The following is a 25,091-nucleotide window of genomic DNA, read 5'->3' as shown; positions in this document are numbered from 1 at the left end:
AGATAAATCTGTTTATAAGGGGGGTTGTGAAGAATCTGACATCTCTACCCTAAAAAGTAAGTATAAAACAAAATAAAACAAAAACCTTTGAGAGATTAGAGCATTTGACCAGGCAGAAGTGGCTAGTTGTGCAATAAAATTGATTTTCCCCTTTCATAGAATGTGGTTCCAGCTAGGATGTGGATGTGGATGTGGATTCAGATATTACCTGTCCAACAACCCCACCTCCCACCCTAGTCTCAGTGGTTTACTATTACCACTGCCATTTCTTTTTTTTGAGACGGAGTTTCGCTCTTGTTACCCAGGCTGGAGTGCAATGGTGCGATCTCGGCTCACCGCAACCTCTGCCTCCTGGGTTCAGGCAATTCTCCTGCCTCAGCCTCCTGAGTAGCTGGGATTACAGGCACACGCCACCATGCCCAGCTAATTTTTTATATTTTTAGTAGAGACAGGGTTTCACCTTGTTGACCAGGATGGTCTCGATCCCTTGACCTCGTGATCCACCCACTTTGGCCTCCCAAAGTGCTGGGATTACAGGCTTGAGCCACCGTGCCGGGCCCATCACTGTCATTTCCATAGCTTACCCCAGAGGGAAGAGCTATTCAACAGCCAGGAATGAACACTTACGACATACCTGGTGAGAGAAGAAGGTCATTGTGTGAATTTCATTACATATGCGGGGCAACTCTTTGTTAGACAAATTCAGAACAAATGTATTTGAATTCATAAAAATAAATAATGTTTTGCTTTATTTTCTGTGCTTTTAAACCATTTACTATTTTGATACAGCTTGACTGTCCCTTAAGGAACCCATTTCCTTAATAAAGCCTAATGCTTGTCATTTATTGGTGACGCACTATGTATACTTTGCTGTTAGATGAAGACGTTTTGATAACTAGGGTGCATAGTCATTTAAAATGCAAATAAATAATATTTTAGAAGCCTAAAGAAGCTTCGACATAAACACCAAATTTTACCTGATTCTTCTTAAGATTTATTTTGTGTGTCAATATAAAATGTTTATATTGGAAAAGTAGAACTGAATACTCCATATGTGCATTTCACTATGATTAAAAGCATAGACTTTTTTTCCTTAGAAGAATTTATATATCAAAGCATTAGATATTTTTGTAATTTTTTCATGTAGTAATGCAAACTTTGGATTTCAGATTTATGAAGCATTGCAAAATTCAAATACCTCAACTAATAAGAACCTCTCTCCAATGATATACACACAAAGAAAACTGAAGAAAAATAAAACACACCACCACAGACTGAATATGCGTACTCAAACAAATGCTCAGAGTTTTTGAAAAATTACTTTGAATTGAAAATTCAAAAAGTAAGAAGGAAAAGAAATATAAAGAGAATAAGATTAGAATCAGGAGAAAAATATATAAGAAAAAAACACAAATTTTCACAATACTAAGATTTCCAAGGTAGAATATCCTTAAACTTGAATTTAATGTGGGACATTAAAAAAAGGTAATCAAATAAGAACAATAATGATATCAAAACAGTTAAGGAAAAGCAGTGAAGTTGAAGACAGGCAAAGAAGCATTTCTATGATTTTATATATATAGAAACATTTACATAATAACATTTATATAATTTCTGTTCCAGAAGAAAGAAAACAAAACAAAGGAACAGAATTAACCTTTGAAGTTATAGGTTTAAACATATTTCCAGAAATAAGAGGAGACCTGTATCTATATATTGAAGGGGAACATCTGATTCCTGAGAAACTAAAAAGTTGGGTCCCCCAAATTAACCTAAATTAAATGTAATCCCAAGCAGATATAAATCTGGATCTTTTGTAGTAGTTTATTAAACTCTTACTAACATTTATGTGGAAGATAAAAGATCAGTGGAGCACTGATTAACCTCTGAAAATAAAAGCAAACGTCAAGGACTGAACGTTTATATTACAAAGACACAGCAATATAAAACTGTATGGTTCTTTGGGGAAAAAACAGACAAATATCCCAATGGAGCATCATACCTTTCAAAACAGTAGGTAAATCTAATACATGAAAAGTATAACATCTCAATTAGCAGAGAAATGAGGTTGAGCAATTTATACTTGCTGGAAATATAGTTTCCCTTCATAGAAAAAACAAAACTGCATCCTAACTAATGCCACATAGAAAAGTGGAATCCAGATAGATTGAAGACCTGATTATTTCATACAGAAGACTATCTTTGAAACATAGTCTTAATTAAAACTCCCAAAATATGAACTATATGGCAAAAATAATTAAGGGTAAAAATCATAAAAAGTACTTCTTTTCAATGAATGATGCAATGGGCAAAATTTTAAAAGAAATTACACATTAAAAATATATTCCCCTTACGTAAAATAGGGCATGATATTTAGGAGTTAGAAGAAATTTCTAGAAATGAACATGAAAAGACAAGAACCCACAACAGAAAAATAAGCAAATGATATCAATAGATTATTCACAAAAGATGTATTCCAAAAGACTAACAACATATGATTGGATACTTACGCTCATTGGTAATTAAATAAATGCAAATTAAAATAATTATGAGATATTAATTTACACCCATCAGATTTGGGGAAAAGTCGAATGTTTGATATTGCCAAGTATTGACAGTCCAAAGTGATATTAAATATGTGTATATGCTATAATTCACCTTTCTACTCCTGAATATTTACATCTTTGAGAAATTCTCACACCAATTCAATGGGATAATTATGATGGTTTTTTGTAATAGTAAGAAATTGGAGGCAATGTTGTTAGCTACCACTTAGCAAATAAAGATAAGTAAATTTTAGTGACTTTATAGTGTAGAGTATTGGGTCAACCTTGGAAGCAACAAACTAAATATTTAACATATATGAATCTTGAAATATATTTCTGAGTTTACAAGTAAGAAAAAGAGAATGCATTCTATAGCATAATTATATTTACAATAATTAAAAGTAATTAATATTAACATTCAAAGCAAAGTTTACAATACAAAGAAATAAAACACATTAAATAATGGTTGCCTATGGAAAGCAAAAGAATGGACCTGGGAAATGGGGATAAAAGGGAATACAAACATTCATGCCCACTAGTGTAAACTCATACATGCATAATACATATGCCTTCATATGAAGTACACATGCAAATACATGCACAGAACGAGAGAGATCTGCATGGACTAATGATGATAATGTGCTATGAATTGAGGAGTTGATGAATGCACACTCTACATGTAAGCATAAAAGCTAAACAAATTGGCTGGGTGCGGTGGCTCATACCTGTAATCCCAGCAGTTTGGGAGGCCAAGGTGGGTGGATCACCTGAGGTCAGGAGTTTGAGACCAGCCTGGCCAACATGATGGCCAGGTGAAATCCCATCTCTACGAAGGATACAAAAAATTAGCAGGGCATGGTGGCACATACAAGTAATCCCAGCTACTCGGGAGACTGAGGTAGGAGAATTCCTTGAACCTGGGAGGAGGAGGCTGCAGTGAGCCGAGATCGCTCCACTGCACTCCAGCCTGGGTGACAGGGTGAAATTCTGTCTCAAAAAAAAAAAAAAGATATACATGAGGCCAACAAACATACGGAAAAATGCTCATCATCACTGGTCATTAGAGAAATGCAAATCAAAACTACGTTGAGATACCATCTCACGCCAGTTAGAATGGCGATCATTAAAAAATTTGGAGACAACAGATGCTGGAGAGCATGTGGAGAAATAGGAACACTTTTACACTGTTGGTGGGAGTGTAAATTAGTTCAACCATTGTGGAAGATGGTGTGGCAATTCCTCAAGGACCTAGAAATAGAAATTCCATTTGATTCAGCAATCCCATTACTGGGCATATATCCAAAGGATTATAAATTGTTCTACCATAAGGACACATACACGTGAATGTTCATTGTAGCACCGTTTACAATATAAAAGACCTGGAACCAACCCAAATGCCCATCAATGATAGACTGGACAGGGAAAATGTGGCACATATACACCATGGAATATTATGCAGCCATTAAAAACGATGAGTTTGTGTCCTTTGTAGGGACATGGATGAACCTGGAAACCATTATTTTCAGCAAACTGACACAAGAACAGAAAATCAAACACCACATGTTCACTCATAGGTGGGTGTTGAACAATGAGAACACATGGACACAGGGAGGGGAGCATCACACACTGGGGTCTGTTGGGGGGAAATCAGGGAGGGACAGTGGGGGCTGGGGAGTTGGGAGGAGATAGCATTGGGGGAAATGCCAGATATAGGTGATGGGGAGGAAGGCAGCAAATCACACTGCCACGTGGGTACCTATGCAACAATCTTGCGTGTTCTTCACATGTACCCCAAACCTAAAATGCAAAAAAAAAAAAAATCCAAATTTTCAAATTTAAAATTATGTATGTGATAAAGGTAAAAATCTAAAATGTATTACATTCACTCTAAATTCAGATGAAACTTACCTTTGATCATTTCTTTGAAATATTCAATATAAAATATTAACATCTGTCTTTAAATTAATTTGTCAAACCAACTTGCAGTTTCTTGGCAGGGTGATGGCCATAGTGGTGCAGATCTCTTTAAGAGAAATATATTTTGGAATTCAAAACATTGGAAGAATCTTTACATCATAGACAAATTTTCATAAGACACAAACATTTCACATCTCATTAACACATTAATAATCATTATTTTTTCCAAATTGTATATATGATCATAGGGTGGTATCATAATGTGTGTGTGTATGTGTGTCTGTCTGTGTGTGTGCCTTTGGTAAGCATAGGCTTTCATCAATGCAATAGTCAGTCATTTTGTTTACTGCTTCCTCTCACCATGTAAGAAAAGCATTATCTGCTTAAATGTAGAGAGATACATTTATGTATAGTAAGATTTATTGTGGAATAAATAGCACGTTTTCCTTTAGTGATTTTCTAACAGAGACAAAATGATAAGAGTATATGACAAATTTCACTTATCATTTTAAAAAAAGTACACATCCTTGCAGACAGCTCTGCTTCTTGGTCTTCATTTGACTAGCTGATTCTTATATAGCTCTCAGTCCTAAGGCTGGATCCTTAGTGAACCCTTCTCTGGTCACCAAATCTAAAACAGCATTTTTATCATCCTAACCTTATTTGCTTTTCTTGACAGCATGTTGGCAAATTATTTGAAATCCCCTCTCTCTTTCATGGCCTTGCTTGCTTATTCTCTTCAGAATATAAACCCCATGGAAGCAGAAACCTTATTATCTTGTTTCATTAGTTTTATTTTTTCCAATATTCTCAGCTCCTGAAATACTTAGTATACAGTACGCATTCAAAATCCATTTGTGGAGTGAATGATGAAATAATGAAGAAATTACTAAATAACTTATATTTAACACAATTCTTTAAAATTGACCATTTTGCACCTATTTATAATTGACATATATGTACCATTCGATGTTTCAAAAATTAAACTAATACACATAATTGATTAAAATTCACCAGCTTAGATAATGAAAAAAAAATAGTCCTCCGTCTTACTACTCCACTCGGCTAGTCCTAAATCTCAACAGCAGAAATTTTGGTTATTGCCATTTAACTTCTTTAAATATTTTTATATCTTCCAGTACTGTGCTTGCACTGCTATATGTTGGTCAAATTTGACATTACCTATTGATTGTCTCCTGAGATAGACAAGGATCTAGATCACTTACACCTACTATATCTTGCCTCTTCAAACCCCACATCTAACTGGTAAAATTCCATCGCAGCACCATTCCTGTAACCAGTGAGTGCTGGAATTTCACAAATGATTCTTAAACCTTTATTCTATTTTCCCATCATCTATGGAACAACATCTTTGATGCTCCATTTGATAATCTTCCTTCCGTGTCTTCTACCATCTCTTGCACTCACAACCCATTATCTATGCATTGATTTGGCATGATTGCTAATATCTGCATTTTGTTACTTAAGCATAAGTTGATTCTAAGAAAAAGAATAAACAGTGTTTGCATTTTTATGATGATATACTATTTACTACAGAGTCAAGCCACATACAAAGATTACAACCCCTTCTATAGGTCCAATGCCACACAGCGTCAGGTTGGAAAATAGTCATATATTATTATTTTTTTACCCTCCAACACGTCTTCAATACTTCTGCATGTTTGCAGTCATTTTGTTTATTCTATTTTCTTTATTCAATACTTTCACCAAGAGGGGTCCACTTTCAAGTGCTGGCCTAAAGTGGGTATTTCTAGACCTACTACACACCTGTCTTATTAGGACAGGCACACTTGCCTTATGGGGACAGGACTTAGGTACTCTCTTGGATTGATCTAATAATGTACATTTGGATCACATGATGGCCTCTGCTCTTAATTTATTCTTCCATTCCCAGGACTTTATTAGTTTTAGTTTTACCATGTCTGGAATGCTATGTTCCCCTTCACATTTGTCTAGACATAAACCTCAAGTTCAGTGTTTTTCTCCTTAGAACTTGTAGAGTCCATTTCCTTCGTAATCCTGATGATAATGACAAGCCAAACAATAGTCTGATTCTTAATTCTTTATAATGTATCTTTTTTCTTCCTAGAAGCTTTTTGGAACTTTTTACTTTTTCTCTGGGTGAGTTTTTCTACTCTACCTCTTTTGTAATTCTCCTTTTATTCTCTGTGATCTCTCTTTATTAGTGAGGTGTGGGATTGCCTAATTCTTCTACTGTGCTATACAATTGCTTATTTTGCAAATGTACTTTTAATTTTCAGTGTTTTTGGTATTTGATTTTTCCTTTTATATAGAATTACATTTTTAAAAATACAAAAGGTTCTTGAATCTTTCCAAGGATACATTTTAGTGCTTTCTTTTTTATTTCTCTTCTATTGTCTAAATTAAATTGTTAATTCGTAGGTTTTTTCTCACCCTCTGCTAATTTACGTTTGTCTTTCTCATTTATATTCTTTGCTCCCTATAACTATCTGGGGATCCTTGACTGTATTTTTATATTTTAAAAATATACTTTTCCATTCTATGTAGCTGAGTGGGGTTTGCGTTATGGGGAACGCATGGAAAGCCAGCCATCCCCAAAAGCCAAGGTAAGTCTCTACACTGGAGTACCAATGATCATGCCAGCCATTGCAGTTACAGTTTGATATTATTTTAGAAATTGCTGTTTGAAATATGATCATTTTTATTTGTCACATTTTTTTTACTGTCCTAAGCAAGCTTTCAAAAATATGCTCTATTTGCGACTTCTTTTTAAAATCACAATAGAAGATCATTATGTAAATTATGTGTACACATTGAACATCAGAGTTAGACACATTGTTCTGTGCACACTAAAAACAAGTGCTCTTATTGGAAGAGTGCAACAAAACAAAATGTCAAAGCGAAAGATCAGTTTCTTATTTGTAGAATGGTAAATTTAAGATGTGTGTTATACATTAACATGCCATATAGCTAATGAAGAATTACCAAATTGTCCTTCAAAAACTTGGCATCTGTTTTATCTTACAGCAAAGTAGGTGAAAAATACCCATTTTTCTATCATTGTGCATATCAGATTTTTAATCTCTGCACTTATTAGGTAGAAAATATTATCTCAGTCATATTTTTATGCTTCTAAGTCACTGTTATTCATTCAAGAAATGGTTGCACCTTTTTCAATTTTTGTCTTGTTGTTGGAATTACTTTTTAAATTACTTACAAGAGATCTGGCTTTTAAGGAAAATTGTGATTGTGTTGCAAATATTATTTCCTGTCATAGTTTATCTTCTAACTTTGTGATATTTTTAATCCTAGAGAAATTCTCATTGCTTTTGGCCAAACTAATCAATCTAACTAAACATACTCGTTATTTACAACTAATAATGAATTATTTTATTTTTTATTACTGTCAATCATTAGAAAAGAATGGAAAGAGAGAGATAAGAATAGCTAAAATAATTTAATTTCTCCACTTCCAAAAATGTTATTTAATGTTCACATTTTAACTAAAAACACTTCTCCGCAACTTCTTTGTCAAATTTGATAACTTCATTCTCTTCTGAGTTCAAAAGCATACCAAAATAACCTCTCCATTACCATGTGCGTACTTTGAGAGAGAGAAAAAAAATCTTAAAGTTTGGGTAGGATGAATGTTAAAAAGGTTCTAATAAAAATATCTCTTTTTCAGGAAGCTATTCACTTAAAACTGACTTTTCCCCCCTTATTCTGTATTATCCCTCAGCCTTTGCTAAGAAAACATTTTTCTTTCTCTTTCTCTGCCAGGTTCGGAGCACAATGAGAATTGCACTGATTAGATCCATGGGCAGAAACTCAGCCTTGAGATGTGGAGCAGAAAGGTCATTTTTGAATTTCTTTGAAATATTTTGTTAAATCAGCAACAGGAAAGGTCAGTTGGGCTGTGAGTGGGGTTTTTGCCTTTATTATTTTTCTGCCAGCCTCAAGACGGTCCATGTTTGTAAAACTCTATTTAAATTGGTCTGACTCCAATTTCAAATAATGTATGTGTTTAACACAGAGACATAAGAGATATGAGATTATTGAATAGTCATTAGTAAATATCAGTGCTGTTTAGTATATGATGGTAAAATTCAGTGAGGAAACAGACAGCCAGGCTATTTCCTCACTGAATTCACTAATTCCTCACTGAAAATTCAGTGAGGAAATAGACTTGAATATTTTAATGTAAATATTTTGTGAAAGGGTGTGATACTAAAAAAAATGGTGAAAATAATCTCACAAAAAAGAATACAATTTATTGATGCAAATATTAGAAAGTACCCAGTGGCCATTAAGTCCAATTTCTTCACTGTGTTTATAAAATAATCCATCCATTGATGCTAAGTAACTCTATATTTATGTCACTTTCTCATAATCTACAAGAGCAGCAGCGCTCTATTTAGCACATTAGTAGTAAATCTCCTGACTCTTTAAGAGGCCATTCTTTGATCACATTTGTATTTACAGTAGCATGCTGCATGAAGTCTACTTCATTTCCTTATATTATTTTAAAATAGTACTTGCTCAAAAATAAATTTCCACTTGTGGCCAATATGGAATGAAAGAGTCCTCAAATTTATCCTATTTCATGGAAGCAAACCAGTGAATGGGAGAGGACAAAGATAAAGAGATAGGAATAATGAGAGAGACAGAGAAAGACAGTAAGATAAATATACAAACCAGTGGTTTTCAAAACACTGAATATCAGGCAACAAAAGGCTGTGATCTCTGAGAAATGGGAAACAAATGGAGTCTGTCCTACAATTTTTAGAGCTTCATGCCTTGGGAGAATTTGTTGGCCACAACAGAGTGAAAAAGAATCCAGGTAGAGCCCAGTAGACTTTCAGAGTTAAGTAGATGAAACTGAAAGTCCAGCTGGACCAAGGCAGGTACAATTTGCAATCCAGAAAAGTGGAGAGGAGAAACCTATACAAAGAGATAACTCCGAACATCTGCAGAGCATCCTGTTGGTATTCTTCAGTGTCCTGACTGGCTGATGCATGTATGGAAACAAATAGAGACTGAGGAAAGAACCGTCCAACAGGATTAGAGAGTGCAGTGCCAGCACTCACACAGGGCTGAGATAGTACCTTCTACCACCAGCCAGTTAGGAAAACCTAGTAATTCATGAGGTGTTGGTTAGATAATTTATGAAGGTCTGTCTCAGTAGGAGTAAAAAATTATTCCCAGGCAAAAATGCTGCTCTGCTCTGGCTTAAGAACCCTTATCAGCAAGACACAAACTGCTCTGTAAGTTACTATATAGCATCTGAAAACTTAAGAATATTTAGAGAAGCACAAGAATATATAGCAACCAGAAAGATGAAATTCATAATATCAGGCATCCAATCAAACATTAACATGTAACCAAAGACCCATAATCAGGAGAGAAATGAAACTAACCCAGTAGTGACACCAATATTAGAATTAGGAGACAAGAGCATTAAAATAGGTATTATAGCTGTTAAGGATGTTCAGAAAGTTAAATATACATGGAAAATATACCAAACCCTCAAATCAAATGTCTAGAGATTGAAACTACACATTAAGATGAAAACTGGCTGGGCATGGTGGCTCACGCCTGTAATCCCAGCATTCTGTGAGGCCGAGGAGGGTGGATCACGAGGTCAGCAGTTCAAGACCAGTGTGATCAACATGGTGAAACCCCATCTCTACTAAAAATACAAAAATTAGCTAGGAGTGATGGTGTGCACTTGTAATCACAGCTACTCAGGAGGCTGAGACAGAATAATCACTTGAACTCAGGAGGCAGAGGTTGCAGGGAGGCAGAGGTTGCAGTGAGCCAAGATCGCACCTCTGCACTCCAGCCAGGATGACAGAGACTCTGTCTCAAAAAAAAAAAAAAAAGAAAACTACACTGAAATGGATTAACAGATTAAACATTGCAGAAGAAAATATTAATAAAGAAATAGGAACTGAAACTACCCAAAGCAAAATACAGAGAGAAAAAAGAATGAAACAAAATTAGGTCAGTGAGCTGTGGGACAACTTAAGGCAGCTGATATACATGTAATTGAATTCCGTGAAGAAAAGGAGAAAGCGGAGGGGACAAAACTGTTTAATGAAATAATGACCGAATAATCGAAGATTTGCCAAGACAGGTGAACTTATAGGCCAGAAAACAAGCCTCCTTAAATTCAAAAGGAATCAAGTCATATGCAGTATATTCTCAAACACAAAGGAATTAAATCAGAAAGAAGTAATAGGAATGGGAGTCTTGGAAAATATGGCAGATAGAGGCAGGACTAACTTACAGTGTGCACTGAGAGAGAGAGGAGCAGCATGTGGAGACTGACAGTGTGAATTTTTGATCCAAGAACTACCACGGGAACATACCAGGAAAGCCAAGAGAATCCAAAGACCCTCTGAAGACGGTGGATTGCTGCTGCAGGTTCAGTGGGACAGCCAAGGAACTGTGAGTCAGCTTGTTTTCTCAGCTAGAAGGCGTGTAGCCTTGGGTAAGTTCTCAGCCCTGCTTACCCACTGCCTGGAAATAAACTTGGTGCTGTTGTGGGGTCACTGTGGAAGTGAGACTGGCCTTTAAGGCTGCAGGCTGCGTAGGAGCTGGGGAAGGCCTGTGCTGCCAGCTTTCCCCACTTCCCTGGTGACCTGTGTGACACAGCAGAGGTAGCCACAGTCTCCCTTGGTACATAACTCCACTGGCCTAGGAACAACCCTCCCATCTCTCACAGCAGCTGCAGCAAGCAGCTGCCCAAGGAGAGTCTGAGCTCAGACATATCTAACCCCTCCCCCACCTGATACTCCTCTACCTGCCCTGGTAGCCAAAGACAAAGGATATAACCAATCTCCTGAGGGCCCTGTGGCTCTGTCTACCTCCTGATCCTCCGTATACCACTGCAGCTGATATGCTCTTGAAAAACCCACCTACTGGCTGGAGGCCAGTAGCCAGCCAACACAAAACTAGTGCACTTAACAAAAATACAACCAAGGACCCTCAAAGAGTTCACTTCACTTCCCTGCTACCTCCCCTGGAGAAGGTGCTGGTATCCATGGCCAAGAGACCTGAAGATGGGTCATATCACAATACTCTTTGCAGACACTTCCCAGTACCAGCACAGAGCCTGGTAGCTCTACTGGGTGGCTAGATCCAAAAAAGAAATAACAATCACTGCAGCTCAGCTTTCAGGAAGCCTTATCCCTAGGGGACGGGGGAGCACCAATCAAGGGCACCCCATGGGATAAAAGAATCTGAACAGCAGCCTTTGAGTCCCAGACCTTTCCTGACATGGTCTACCCAAATGAGAAGGAACCAGAAAAACAATTCTGGTAATATGACAAAACAAGGTTTTTTAACACCCCCGAAAGATAACACTGGTTCACCAGCAATGGATCTAAACCAAGGTGAAATCTCTGAATTGCCAGAACAATATTTCAGAAGGTTTATTATTAAACTAATCAAGAAGGCATCAAAGAAAGGTGAAGTCTAACTTAAAGAAATAAAAAAAAAGATACAGGATACGAATGGAAAAATCTCCAGTGAAATAGCATAAATAAAAAGCAATTACAACTTCTGGAATAGAAGGACACATTTAGAGAATTGCAAAATCCACTGGAAAGTCTCAGCAGTAGAATCAAACTAATAGAAGAAAAAAAGTTCAGATACCAAAGATAAGATTTTCAAATTAACCCAATTCAGCAAAGACAAAGAAAAAAAATTTTTAAGGAATAGGCTGGGTGTGGTGGCTTATGCCTATAGTCCCAGAACTTTGGAAGGCTGAGGCAGGCAGATCATGAGGTCAAGAGATTGAGACCATCCTGGCCAACATGGTGAAACCTTATGTCTCTACTAATAATACAAAAACTAGCTGAGCATGGTGGCACACACCTGTAGTCCCAGCTACTTAGGAGGTTGAAGCAGGAGAATCACTTAAACCCAGGAGGTGGAGGTTGCAGTAAGCTGAGATTGCACCACTGCACTCCAGCCTGGTGAGAGAGTGACTCAGTCTCAAAAACTAAATAAATAAAAATGAAAAAAGCCTCCAAGAAGTTTGGAATTATGTTAAAAAACCAAATCTAAGAATAATTGGTATTCCCAAGGAAGAAGAGAAATCTAAAAGTTTGGAAAATAAATTTGTGGGAATAATCAAGGAAAACTTCCCTGGCCTTGTTAGAGATCTAGACATCCAAATACAAGAAGCTCAAAGAACACCTGGAAGTTCGTCACAAAAAGATTGTCGCATCAGCACACTGTCATCAGTTATCTAAAGTCAAGACAAAGGAAAAATTCTTGAGGGTTGTGAGGCACAGACATTTTATAGATAACCTATAAAAGAAAACCTATCAGATTAACAGCACATTTCTCAGCAGAAACCCTACAAGTTGGAGGGCACTGGGGTCCTATCTTTAGCCTCCTTAAACAAAACAATTATCAGGCAAGAATTTTGCATCCAGCAAAACTAAGCTGCATAAATGAAAAGATACAGCCTTTTTCAAACAAATGCTGAGATAATTTGCCATTACGAAGGCAGCACAGCAAAAACTGCTGAAAGAAACTCAAAATCTTGAAACAAATCCTTGAAATGTACCAAAAAAGCATAAATCTCACAGGACCTATAAGAGAATAATACAACAAAAAAGTAACAAAAAGTATTCAGGCAACAAATAGTGCATTGAATAGAATAGTACCTCATATCTCAATACTAACATTGAATGTAAATGGCCTAAATGCTCACTTAAAAGATATGGAATGGTAGAATGGATAAGAATTCACTCACCAAATATCTGCTGCTTTCAAGAGGCTCATGTAATCTTAAGGTAAAATGGTGCAAAAAGACATTCCATGCAAATTGACACTAAAAGTGAGCAGGAGTGGCTATTCTTAGACAAAAGAAACTTTAAAACAACAGCAGTTTTTAAAAAAGACGAAAAGGACATTATACAATGATAAAAATACCAGTACAACAGGAAAATATCACAACCTAAATATATACACACCTAACACTGGACTGTCCAAATTTACAAAACAGTTACTACTAGACCTAAGAAATGAGACAGACAGCAACACAATAACAGTAGGAGACTTCGATACTTCACTGACAGCTCTCGGCAGGTCATCATGATAGAAAGTCAACAAAAAAACAATGGATTTAAATTATAACCTATAACAAATGGACCTAACAGATATTTACAGAACATTCTACCCAAAAACTGCAGAATGTACATGCTATTCATCAGCATTTGAAACATTATCTAAGGTTGATTATATCATAGGGCGTGAAACAAGTCTCAAAAAATTTTTAAAAATTGAAATTTAAGAAAACTGAAATTATAGCAAGTACTCTCTTAGACCACAGTGGAATAAAATTAGAAATTGCCTCCAAAAGGAACCCTCAAAACCATGCAAATACAAGGAAACTGAATAACCTGAATGATCATTGGATCAATAACAAAATCAAGAAGGAGATTAAAAGATTATTTAAACTGAATGATAATAGTGACACAACCCAGTACAACCACTATGGAAAATAGTATGGGGATTCCTTAAAGAAATAAAAGTAGAACCACTATTTGATCCAGCAATCTCACTATAGTGTATTTACCCATAAATAAGTCATTATGCAAAAAAAGATACTTGCACATGCAGGTTTATAGCAGCACAATTTGCAGTTCCAAAAATATGGAACCAGTCCAAATGCCCATCAATCAACAAGTGGATAAAGAAAATGTGATATATATATCTGATAAATGAGTTGTATACCAAATATATAAAGAACACTTACTACTCAATAAAAACACAAACCAATAAAAACATAGGCAAAAGATTCCAGCAGACATTTGAATAAATATGAAATGCAGATGTCAAAGAAACATGCTTTATTGAGAAATAGTACTGAGAAATTCTTGTTCAAGCTACTCCCATCTTATTCCTTATGTTGTTTGTTAGAGATCTTGTCTTCAGACTTCTGACTAAATACAAATGCAGAATAAAGAATTTATTCTAACAAGTTCTCAAACACATTTCGCTAGAGCTGTGATTCTTATAACAGCATAACGATCCAAGAAAATGAAACTCAAGCCTGTGGCCTTTCAATATTATTTGCTTCCAGAATGATGGCTATTTATATTTGAAAGATTCTGCAGTAGAGATAAATCAACATATTCATATAAACTTCCAAAAAGATAACTGAGGTCAAAGTTATGGGGCTTTGTAAACCACTGTGAGAAAAAATTATCTGGAACTCCAAAAACAGGAAAAGATTACTGAGTATTCTCTCAGCACCAACCTTGTGCTTTTGATTGACTTTATGATGACAGGTATTTTATAATTCCCTTGGGCATAGGTTGATTTATAGATTTTTCTGGTAAAGATGCAAATAATTTCAGTATCATGGAAGAAAGCACCCCAAAATTATAGTCACTGTAACCATTTTTGTATCAAATTTAGTTATCTTATTTTGACAATTCTTTATTACTCTGAATAAATAAATATTTAGCTTCTGAAATGCTTTTTAGGCTGGTTTTACCATCTAACTGGTTCATTAATATTAATGAGTTAAATACAATCTTTGACATATATGCATATATATTTGTATGGAAATCACTTTTTTTAACATTTTGAAAAATTGCATTTTAATAATTGGACTTTTTAATTCATTACCCTTTCTCATTAATAATTCTACAATTCCTTTAAAGGGGGCAGCAGGTGGGTAAGGGCATAATTGAATAAATTTTGTACTCCAAGCTTAGTCTTGCCACCAACTGGTTATGTAACAATAAAGTAATTCAGAATTCCTCACCTATAAATGGTTGTACTAGTTAGTCTGTATGTGAATTCTAAAGAGTAAGCTTTAAATAGTCTTCCATAGGTACAATTTGAGACTTACTTCTTACTTAAATTTTAGAACATCAGTTGGAGAGTATAAACATAACCTTTCATTGTATTTTTTTATTATACTTTAAGTTCTGGGATACATGTGAAGAATGTACAGGTTTGTTACATAGGTAGACACGTGCCATGGTGATTTGTTGCACCCATCAAATTTCTCCTAATGCTATCACTCCCCTACCCTCTGACCCCTCAGAAGGCCCCAGTGTGTGATGTTCCCCTCCCTGTCTCCATGTGTTCTCATTGTTCAACTCCCACATATGAGTGAGAACTTGCAGTATTTGGTTTCCCATGTTACTTTGCAGAGAATGATGGTTTCCAGTTTCATCCATGTCCCTACAAAGGACCTGAACTCATCCCTTCTTATGACTGTGTCTGCATAATATTCCATGGTGTATATGTGCCACATTTTCTTTACCCAGTCTATCATCGATAAGCATTTGGGTTGCTTCCAAGTTTGTTATTGTGAATAGTGCTGCAATAAACATATGTGTGCATGTGTCTTTATAGTAAAATAATTTTTTACTATATAAAAGTAGTAAATGTTCCAGTATATATCCAGTAATGGGATTGCTGGGTATATATCCAGTAATGGGATTGCTGGGTATATATCCAGTAATGGGATTGCTGGGTCAAATGGTATTTATGGTTCTTTCATTGTATTTTAAGGCTTCGCTTCCTCAGCACATACACTGATACTGAAGCAATTGAAAAGTATATTGGCATGTGCCCTACACAAATGAGTTTCATGTTTATGAATCAGTGTGTGTATATACTTTAAAGATGGGGTCTCACTGTGTTGCCTAGGCTGGTCTCCAACTCCTAAGCTCAAGGGATCCTCCTACCTCAGCCTCCCAAAGTGTTGGAATTACAGACATGAGCAACCACACCTGGCCTAGTCCATATCTTTATGCTTCCTTTTCCACAAAGCTTACTACTGAGCACTAAACTCTGACCTTTCTCAGTCTTGCCCAAATTCCTATTAAGGGGCCTGGGGAGTTACACTTTACAAACTATGAAGTCTCATCGAGAGGTTTTATTTAACCCTATATAATGTGACTTATTTTCCAACCTGATTCTGGCAAAACATCACTAGACAAAGAAGGAAATCAAGATATTCTATCCCAAAATATGTCTCTTTACTATTATTTTGAAGTGGCCCTGCAAAGCTGTCTTTTGCGAGGGCAAATCAATATCTGTAAAGAATATCTATTAACATAATTAGATCTTTTTCTTTCCAGGCCCTCCCAATCCTGAGGAAATTAACTGATCTGAAAGTCTAGCACCTTTTAAAGGTCTAAATAGGAAACACTTGCCATATATTTTTCTAAGCCCTCTGCCCTGACTACTTTCTTAAGATGTCCCGCCCTCCCAGGCCAAACCAACATAAACCTTATATGTATTGATTTAGGTATTTGCCTGTCACTTCTGTCTCCTTAAAACATATAAAATCAAGCTGTAGCAAAACTACTTTGGGCAAATGATCTCAGAACCTCTTGAGACTATGCCTCAGGCTGTGGTCACTCATATTTGGCTGAGAATAAATCTCCACAAATATTTTACAGACATTGGCTCTTTTCACTGACATCCTGATTTCCCCAGCTTGAAGCAGTGGAAATCACAATTATACTTTAAAATCACAATTATACTTTATCTCTTTACATATTACATGATATTGTATTTGCAAAGAATGAGTAGCATGTAACTGAAAATTGTAACTGTTACATTCTTTGCATAAGATTATATCATTGAATACTGTATAAATTTCATATTTTTATGTAGTTATCTACATTTATATGTATAGCACTATAATATTATAATTTGTCTCACATAACAGAAAAACAACCTTTCATGCCTACACTCATGCTTTTAAAAGATTTTGTAGAAGTTAATTTCAGAAATTAGCTATCATTTATTTAATTGACCATCTACTAATGAACAGTCAGGTTGTTTTTATTTTCCTGCTACTTTAAACAGTGATGCACTGAATAGCTTTATAACTTTGCATATGCTCAAAGTATTCTGTAGAATAATTTCCCAGAAGTAAAATTGCTGAGTCAATTGGAGAAGTTGATAGCTTTCTTTATTTCTGTTGCATCAGTGATAGGGCTTGGCTGACCCAGCCCTGAATTTATCTTACTTCTCCATTCAGTGAACAGAATATGTAAATTCCCTGAGCTCAGCTTCCACATTCTGAGGAGAGGAGATCTGAGCATGGATCGAGTGTTTACTCCTGTCCACTCAACTATAAAAAGGAAGCAGTAAGACTAAGCAGTTCCACCATGGCTACATTTCTCAGAGAGGGGAAGCTATATACTTGTCTTTCTATATAAATTCATATACATTCTAGGAAATATAAACCTATGTCAGCAGTGGCTCTTTCTGGGACATAATGTATATAAGTTACTCTCATGCTCATTACAAAAATATTTTTATTTGTATAAAAATAAAACTAAAATAAATAAAATTTGAGGGGTCTCCCTTGTTATACAAGACAAAATCTGAACTCTATTGATGACATAAAATGCCCGTCACAATCTGGCTCCAGACTCCTCTCTGTCACCTTTTCCAATAAATTCCATTCCTCATTCACACAGGAAACCACAGAAACCTTGTGGTTTCCTGAGCATATCAGGGACTTTCATACCTCTGTAACTTTGATTATGTTGTTCTCTTGACCTAAAAACATTTTTCATCATCCTTCACTTCAAAAAATCAAATCAAATCAACATGAAAATCAAAGCCAAACTAAAATCCTGTTTTCTTTGTGAATCTATTTTCTGTTTCCAACTTAAAAAATCTAGCACAGCCTGAAGGTTAATTGTGTATTTCTTTTTAACTATATAGCTTCAAGAGTAAGGAATGTTGTATTTCTTCATGTTTTCTAGTATTAAAATAACATATAATAATAATAGTAATAATAACGAATGAATGAGTGAATTGTGACAGATGGGAAAGTCCTTCTTCAAAGTTTATATATTAGACTACATTATGAGGAGTTACAATGCCTTGTTCTATGGCCATTATCCATTATTAGCATAAACATATATACCCATGTATATATATTCTCTAAATCAGCTACATCTTAAATCAGCTAACTTGACTTGCTCCAGCATGTCTGAACAGAACAGGACAAGCTCCAAACCCATGCCATTCCTTATTTGGAAATCCTCCTAACCTTCTCCTGACTAGCTTCCTCTTCTTTCTTGTCTTTTTTTCCCCCTTATCTATTCAGGAAATTTCCAAGATTTTAGCCAATCGAGTCAAGCATAGAATGTGAGGTCCCTGTTCTGGCCAATGGAAACGACATAGCAGTAGGGCAATTGCATCAGGTTATGAAAGCTATAAATGTCTCTGTCTCCTTTGTTCAGGTGCACTCTCGTGGCAAGACTGGTAGCAAGTTGCACCCTTCCTTCAGGAAGCAAACTAGTTTTGCTGAGTGATCCATTGTCTCAGTATGGATTTTTCCTGATGTTATAAACCCATTTCCAACAGAATGAAAGTAAAGCATGCCACACACTTTTTCACTAAGGATTGGCTACCAACTGAGTTTCCCATAGCAGGGGTTTCCAACCCCTGGTACCAGTCAGAGGCCTGTGAGGAATGAGGCTGCACAGCAGAAGGTGAGCAGTAGGCAAGCCAGTATTACCACCTGAACAGCACCTCCTGTCAGGTCAGCAGAGGCATTAGATTCTCATAGGAATGTGAAACCTATTGTGAACTGTGCATGCCAGGGATCTGGGTTGTGTGATCCTTATGAGACTCTAACACCTGATGATCTGAGGTGGAACAGTTTTATCCCAAAATCATTCCCCAGTCATCCATGGAAAAATAGTCTTCCATGGAACCAGTCCCTAGTGCCAAAAAGTTGGATACTGCCATCCTACGGCCTGTTAGTAGATTATGATTTTACCACGCATACAGTCGCAGTCACAAGCTTTCTTATTCCTTCAGGGTTTCATCCTTTTTTCATTTTTCACAAATTTCTACCAAATCAATCTGTTCTCAAATAGTACTCTCATTGTTTCATGAAGATCCTGTTTCTCTGAGGTCTTACACCATCTCCCAGTTCTCTCCATTCCAAGAGTTTCCTTTCTCTGTAGTACCTCCTTTCCCAGACACTATCTGCCTGATTGTGGAATGTGCAGTATTCTGGACATAAAAGATCTTCATATCTCAATGCTATGAAGCTATAGGAGCAGACTCAATCAGTACTTTCTGCCCATTCAATTTCCCGATAGCATAAGTCTAAGTTTGTTAAACCTTCTTCTGTGTAAGAGTGATAATCCTCAATGACCAAGAAAGATAAAGGATATGAGATGGTCTTCTTCAAGGGAAGACATCTCAATATTTTCAAACCTGCCAGATTTACTGACATGTCTTATGTGTTCGTTTTTCCCTTTCCCAGGGGAAGAAGTAGTCCCTAGCAACTATTAGAAAATTAATATGAGAGAAGGTTCAGATATACACAGTCTTTGGGAAGAGAGTAAGCAATCCTTTCAGATTGGAAGAAAAAAATGACAAGTCAATCAGAATTGTATATGGCCACTCATTAGGCACAGAAAAAATGAGATCAAACTCTTCAGGTCTTTTTATGTAACTGAATTACAGTTAGAGCATATTTAAGATGAGTTACAAAGAGTATTAGGGTAAAAGGTGAGGGAATAGTGAGGAATATGGAAAACACTAAGAAGCCCAGCTTTCTCAGGAAAGTACCTGCTATTTAGTAGAATCTCTATATTCATTATATCTTTTTGTAACAACTAGCAAGACTGACATTATTTTCACTGTACAGAAAAGTGAACTGAACATGAGGGAGGGGAAGACTCCAGACTAAGGTCACACAGAGATGGAGAAGCAGAATGGCAATGCAAGCCTAGGTCCATTCCTGCTTTTTCTCTTTTCACCCTGCATTGTCCACAGTGCCAGGGAATCTCATGCTCAGGTTAACAATGCTCCTAATTTTCAGACAAGGAGAGGATAGCCAGGGTCACAGACATAATAGAGAAAGGAAGGTAAGTTGGGTATTTAGATTGTGCTGCTAACAATGTTGACTCAAATATTACTCAAATATTTTTCTATAAATGAGTAATGAGTTCAAACTTATTCGTGGTAGGGGAAAGACTGAAGTCATATGACTAATATTTAAGAAAATAAACACAAGCATCTCTGACTATTTCCAGTGCTGACTCAGTGTTTCATGTGCATGGCCACTGATTGCCCTGGCCTACTACTTGGCTTACCTTAAAGTGTTACAAAGGTGATTGCCAGTGATTCTTCCTATGCACCAGTAGCTAAAGTGACTGAAATTTCCCTGGGCCAGGGACTGTGTTAAACACTCCGTGGGTTATCTCATGTGATGCTCACAAAAGATTTAAGAGTCAGGTAATATTATTATCCCTACCTTATTTATTGTTCAAAAGAGGTTTAGTAGCTAAGTAACCTGACCAAGACTACAGATAAAATTATATTGAAGGCATACTATTGATTCTCAAAGCCATCAGGTTAAATCATGTGCTTAGAATTTCAAACATTAGAATTACGTTATCTCACTTGGGAAAAAAAAGTTATTTATAAAACAAATACATTAAAACCACCATTCTATGAACAAAATTAGAGAATAATGAAGAATATTTAGGTCAGAAAAAACTACATGCTTAGAAAATTGGTTTTGGTGGAATTTTTAAATTTTACACTGCAAAAGACACCCTTTAATCTAATAGTGCTAGAAACTCCTATTTGAGATTTTCATACAAAACAGAATAGTGTATGAAAGTAATGTAACTTATAAACAATATATAAGTACTGGTCAGAAAGAGAGCACAGTCTCTCAGTGTGACTGGGCCATTTTTACCGTTCCCAACAGGGGCAGTGTGTATCCATGGCAACAGGTGCTACAAATGCATTGTATTGTTATAAACTCTCCAGGGTTAGAGATTTTATTCATCCAGGTTAAAAAATATATATTCTTCCTCTTGTTTAAACAAATAAACATTAATCTCTATATTAATACAAAAAGGGTTTGAAATGTAAGGTTTGTTTTGTTTTATACATAAGAAAAATATACATTTAAATTTTTAAGATTTTTTTACTATTAGGTGTTTTTCCTTCGTATTAAAATTTACCTCTTCTTACCACAAATTTTGTTTTGTTTCATTAATTTCAGACATGCATGATTGTGTTTGTCTCTTAAAATATTAATGTAGATTCAATTTCTGACATGAGTTTTTTTTTCTTGGTTTCTTGAGTAGAATAAAAGCACAACCACAAAAATGCAACGTAAGTGCTACTGCCATTTAGCCTAGGACTCACAGACCTCAAATCAGAATATTTTTTCAATTTTAATAGTCCCATTTTGAAAAATCACATTTCTCAAATAATATTATTTTGTTACTGAAAAATGGCATACATCATGATGCCAGTAACACAGTGATTTTTCCTTTAGATGTCATCCATTTATGAGCAAATAGGGCCACATAAGGACACTAAAGCCCTAGAATAGGCTGGTTTCCTCCCCCACAACTAGTCAGAGAAGAATCTCATCTTCAAGAGAATTCTATGATGTCAAGGTCCCACTTGCAACACCTCCAGAAGTTCTTGTATTGCACTAACTTCCTGGCTCATTGATGTCCACCTTTATTTTACTTTCTAAAGGTCTGGGCTAGGGAGGAGTGTTGGGGAAGACTGGAGAGAGAGAAAGGCAAAAGCATTTCTTTCTATTGATGTAATTAATTTTTCTATGCAGGGGAAAAACAGCATTTCAATTTTTTTTTCTGAAAAGCCATAACTTGTACAGTTCTCTAAAAAGTTATATTTGTATATATTTTAGTTTCTTGTCATAGAAAAATGACTTAATATCATTTTGATTATGGCTTTTTAAATAAGAATTTCAGAGGAAGGAATACAGACAGTGAGGATGGGAGGCAGGGATAGAAAAGTAGCCTAATAAAAAGAGAATACAAACTGCGGAACCATAATAAGCCCTTCTTGCACTCGTGCTGTGTCAAACTCATCTCAAATCAGGGAAGGAGGAAAGGTTCTGCAATTTAGCAGGAGCAGGAAGTCCAGGAAAACAGAGTAGCCACAGGTCAGTTTCCCTGGTGACTTTGTAGCCACCATAGGTCTAAGACCTCAGAGGTGCAGGACTATGGGTGACTGTTGTACAGCAAGCAATTTCTGCAGCCACTTAAGGAGGCCAGCACCAAAGAGAAAATTTGCAACATGACAAAGACCTTCTGTTCTACCAATTATTTTTTTTCTCAGTTTGTAGTGATTCCTTTTCTATTTGACAACCGCTGTAGATGTGCTGTTTGTAAGTATGGTTGATGGGTATGAAAATTATTAGAATTAGAAAATAGTTGTATCAGCTAATGAACTACAGATCAAATAAACACCTTGGACCAAACTGGAGACTGAAACAAAATCTGTTCCCGGGAGATGGAGGGTATAGCAGGGCATGGGGGATGGAAATTCTTCAATACAAAGTACAATTCTGTTGCCAAAACAGGATGGGCAGGGACCCTACTTAGAGAGATGGAAGAGCATCAGAAACCCCATCCTCGTTGAGGGTTTGACAGGTGGGACTGGGAGCCTGAGTTCTAGTTCACAGTTTGCATGTGTATATTTCTACCCAGTCCCCAGTAGGCACCATGAGGATCAGAGCAGCACAGCCACCACATTGCTAACTGCAAGCCCATGCCATTCATTTTTTGGTATTCTGAATGCTTGGCACTTTACAACAACCTAAGGAGGCCTTAGTAGACTTAAAGAGCTGAACACTTGACTCTGTACCTTGCGAGTTAGCCACTACTGTCCACATTTCATGAGGAAAGAAACTAGGAGCTGGGTGCATTGGCTCACACCTATAATCCCAGCACTTTGGGAGGCTGAGGCAGGCAGATTACTTGAGGTCAGGAGTTCAAGACTAGCCTGACCAACACAGTGAAACACTGTCTCTACTAAAACATATTTTAAAAAATAGCTAGGTGTAATGGCACACACCTGTATTCCCAGCTACTTGAGATATTGAGGCAAGAGAACTGCTTGAACCCAGAAAGCAGATGTTTCAGTAAGGCTCCAGAGAAGTTCAGTATGACCCAAGATTCATACATTTCTATAATACACTCTTTGCTTACACTGCAAAACTCCCAAGCAATTATTTTGGTGCATATAAAGCTGGAAGCAGAGACACTCTGATGCTTTCTTTTCTTAAAAAAAAACCTCCTTTTTAATTAAAAAAGCATTCTGTGAACACATTTATTCGCTTTTTAAAATGTGAAATGTATATGTACTCCTGATTTCTTTAGAAAGAAACAAAAAGCTGCCTGTCCTGCAATAAACACATTTCTTTACTGTAGCTGTTTGTATAGCTAAGTAGAAACACACATAACAAAAGTTGGAAATTCATTCCTGATAAAAGATAATGTTAAATTTCCAGTATAAATAAGGTAAAATATTGCATAAATAAAATCATACATGCTAACTTGAGATAATAGCCATTTTTTATGTTGAATGATGTTTACAAACATATGCATTATAAATGAAATTGCAGCAGATACTGGGGCATGGGAAGATCTCATCAATAGTTAAGAAGTATTCTAACACTAGGTAACAATGTCCAGGTTGTTCAATATGTGGTGACATGAAACAGTGATACAAACTGTGAAGAAAATAGGTGTTGTAGATATAAGAAAGAATAGCCAAGAAATGCCAAAGACTTGAACTTTGTACTAAATTACTTAACTATTAATTTCAGCAATAGCTTGTTAGCTTATGAGGGTCAGGAATGAAATAATTTTCTTTTGATTCTGTGCCCCTCTCCCCTCACCTTTACCCCAAGCATAGTGACCTACATAGAAGATACACAATAAATGCTCAGTGAATAATTAAATGATTGATGTGGACTGTTTGAGATTTATCAGTCTCAATCTAAAATGAAAGCCTCTGTCGGACTTTCATTGTCCCCATAAATGCCCAGAGATGAAGGATGGTTGTCAGGTAGAAAAGGAACCATTTAAGATACTCAGGAAGTATTTGAAGTTTTAGGACATCATCAGTATAAGTGAACGTTAAAGAATAGTGATATAAGAAAATTTGTGTTTGCAAAAGGCCATGAGAACAAGAAGCTTTCATATCATCAAGTATCATTTAAACTATTCTGAACAGTTCCATTTTTAGGAGAAAGATCTTAGTCAAGGTTAGAATGGAGTAAAATGGTTAACAGCATTTTTTATTATTTTATTTTTTACTTTTTTAACCAAATGAGAGAAAAAGTAGAATTATAAATTTTTTCATGCAGCATTCTTTTCTAAAGCTAAGAAGTAGTTTTAGTTTCCGTAGGCATTGTGACAGTCCCTTGCAAAATCAGAGCTGCTAACTGGGCAAATACTTGGTGGCCTCAGGACCTTTCTCAAACGGGGGTATGGATCCTCCATCTTTAGATGGCATTAGCTTTCAGCTAAGCCTCTATTTCAGAGGGCACAGTTTTTACACTGCTGTGAGGAATAGAGAAAGAACACACACAAAGAAAATCCACGGAGGCTGTTGTGTGGCTTGTTGCTGTCCAGCATTTTTTAATCTGCTGGAAATTTCCTTTTCTGGTACTTTTCCTTTCAATAGGAGAATGAAAAGCCGGCATTGAGGGGAGAGAACTGGGGGGATGGGGAGAGTACCTACAAGTTATCTAACTTTCTGTTTCCAATTTTTGAGCTTTTTGAAGTCATTAGTGGCTGATAAGCAAGCACT

This window comes from Callithrix jacchus, chromosome 13, assembly GCF_049354715.1.
Source record: "Callithrix jacchus isolate 240 chromosome 13, calJac240_pri, whole genome shotgun sequence".
NCBI classification, from domain to species: domain Eukaryota; kingdom Metazoa; phylum Chordata; class Mammalia; order Primates; family Cebidae; genus Callithrix; species Callithrix jacchus.
Note: the sequence above shows the minus strand (reverse complement) of the source record.